Source organism: Lolium rigidum, chromosome 5 (assembly GCF_022539505.1).
Source record: "Lolium rigidum isolate FL_2022 chromosome 5, APGP_CSIRO_Lrig_0.1, whole genome shotgun sequence".
In the NCBI taxonomy this organism is placed as follows: Eukaryota; Viridiplantae; Streptophyta; class Magnoliopsida; order Poales; family Poaceae; genus Lolium; species Lolium rigidum.
In genome coordinates this window covers 106,422,942-106,426,128 of record NC_061512.1, presented here as the reverse complement: position 1 = coordinate 106,426,128, position 3,187 = coordinate 106,422,942, and positions in this window count along the sequence as shown.

Here is a 3,187-nt window from a genome sequence, read left to right as displayed (position 1 = left end):
TGCTGATTTTCTGGGTGCCTCAAATGAAGAAGATAGGATAAATATAGACGATCTGTTAGGTCATGACTGAATTTACTTTAGTATAACTATCTTGTCAAGAAAATCGGTATCTTATCGTGTATATTGTAAAGCAAGGATATATACTTTTTCTTTCTCCTAGCCCCCGAGTGTTTCGGTAGCTAGTGTCTTTATTTTTATTGTATTTGCGAGGTGTTTCACACCAAGGCAAGGATCATTGTATATTTATATGTTGTATGAATTTTTCTTGTATATAACTATCTTTTTTTTGGATACTGGATCCCGAGCTTGTCGAAGGAAAACATGTATATCACCAATATCTTTACTCCCTCTGTTCCTTTCTATAATGCCTATTCTTTTTTGGCACGGAAATTAGCGCAAGCAATAGTTTTGGCACAAAACCCCCTATCGAGATTAGAGAGAAAATAGGAAACATAATCAGATCGGAGGAAATTGTGTTGTTTCTATAAATGATCGGTGGAAATCGTGCTGTTTCTATAACGAATTGAAGGAAATCGTGCAGTTTCTATAACAGAATCAGATCAGAGGAAATCGTGATGTTTATATAACAGAATCAGATCAGAGGAAATCGTGCTGTTTCTATAATTGATCGGTGGAAATCGTGTTGTTTCTATAACTTATCAGAGGAAATCGTGGTGTTTCTATAACGAATCTGGTCGATCAGATTTCCTAGACCGGTGGAAGGACTTCTTTGGAAAAAAACAAAGCTTTACTCTTATATTCTGAAACAAAAGCGAAAAAACAATAGGCACTATAGAAAGGAACGGAGGGAGTATTATATTGCAGCACCGCGAGCCCGCCTCATCAAAAACCTTCTAGCCCCACTCGGTGCCCTGAAAGGAAAAGAGTGCGTCTGAAAACTCGCGGGCGTTTCAGTACATTGTATGTTTACACATATATCTTGACTTAAGCATAAAAACGCCGAAGTTGCGCCACGTTCCAGGGATTTGGCTCCGCAACCCCTATCTTCTTGTCCTTTATCATGTACGCTCCTCCTTCAATTACTTCAGTGACAATATAAGGTCCTAGCCATGGTGACTCGAATTTCTCGTGGCTATCTTGTGTGAGTCGAAGAACTAGGTCGCCAACTTGGAAAGATCTTGGTCGCAATCGTCGACTGTGATAATTTTTCATATCTTGCTGATACTTGGCGACTCTTGACAATACTTTGTCGCGAGCCTCGTCAAGAGCATCCACGTCGTCTTCCAGCGCCTTTCTCGAAGTTTCTTCATTAAACTCCGCCACTCTCGGGGAATTGTGTTCTATTTCTATCGGCAGCACCGCCTCAGCTCCATGAACCAGGAAAAACGGGGTTTCCTGTGTTGCTGTGTTGGGTGTTGTTCGTATGCTCCATCACACGCTGGGCAACTCCTCCGGCCAAGTGTGCCGAGCTTTTTCCAATGGTCCTAACAAGCGCTTCTTGATGCCGTTGCAGATGACGCCGTTTACTTTCTCGACTTGACCATTAGTTTGCGGGTGTGCGACTGACGCAAAATGTAGCTTGATGCCTACTTCTGCACAATAAGCCTTGAATTCCTTTGACGTGAAATTGCTGCCATTATCTGTGACGATACTATGAGGAACTCCGAACCGAAAAACAATGCTCTTGATGAACTTGACCGCCGATGCTGCATCTGGCGAATTTATCGGCTTCGCTTCAACCCACTTGGTAAACTTGTCGACAGCTACAAGCATATACTCGTATCCTCCTGGCCACGCCTTGTGTAGTTTGCCCACCATATCAAGACCCCATTGAGCAAAGGGCCACGACAAAGGTATTGGCATCAGTTCCGCTGCCGGAGAGTGAGGTTTGGCGGTAAACCTTTGACACGCATCACAGGTAAGCACTATGTCCTTTGCATCCTCGATGGCTGTTAGCCAATAAAATCCTGCTCTGAAAACCTTGGCCGCAATAACTCGACTGCTGGCATGGTGTCCACATACTCCCTTCTTCAGCTGTGATGTAGTGATGACCCACAAGTATAGGGGATCGCAACAATCTTCGAGGGAAGTAAAACCCAATTTATTGATTCGACACAAGGGGAGACAAAGAATACTTGAAAGCCTTAACAGCGGAGTTGTCAATTCAGCTGCACCTGGAAACAGACTTGCTCGCCAGAGTTTATCAGTAGCAACAGTTTTATAGCAGTAGCAGTAGTGAAATATCAGCAGCAGAGTAACAAAGACAGCAGTAGTGATTATAGTAAACAACAGGATTAAAATACTGTAGGCACAGGGATGGATGAACGGGCGTTGCATGGATGAGAGAAACTCATGTAACAATCAAGATAGGGTTTGCAGATAGTAATAAAGCGGTATCCAAGTACTAATCAATCAATAGGCATGTGTTCCATATTTAGTCGTACGTGCTCGCAATGAGAAACTTGCACAACATCTTTTGTCCTACCAGCCGGTGGCAGCCGGGCCTCTAGGGAATCTACTCGGATATTAAGGTACTCCTTTTAATAGAGTACCGGGAGCAAAGCATTAACACTCCGTGAACACATGTGATCCTCACATCACCGCCTTCCCCTCCGGTTGTCCCAATTTCTGTCACTTTGGGGCCTCGGGTTCCGGGCAAGCAACATGTGTATACAACTTGCGAGTAAGATCATAAACAACGAATATCTTCATGAATCAATAACATGTTCAGATCTGAGATCATGGCACTCGGGCCCTAGTGACAAGCATTAAGCATAACAAGTTGCAACAATATCATAAAAGCACCAACAACGGATACTAGGCACTAGCTATTCCCTAACAATCTTATGACTATTACATGACCAATCTCATCCAATCCCTACCATCCCCTTCAGCCTACAGTGGGGGAATTACTCACACATGGATGGGGGAAACATGGCTGGTCGATGGAGAGCCGTCGGTGGCGACGATGACGATAATCTCCTCCAATTCCCCGTCCCGGCGAGGTGCCAGAACAGAGTTTCTGGTCCCGAGACGGAGTTTCGCGATGGTGGCGGCGTACTGGATGGTTTCTGGCGACTTCGACTTCCCGTCTCGCGTTTTTAGATCGAAACCCTTAAGTAGTCCGGAGGAGGGCGTCAGAGGCCGAGCCGAGGGGGCCACACGCTAGGGCGGCGCGCCCCCGGGCCGCGCCGACCTAGTGTGTGGGGCCTGGGCCTCCCAGGCC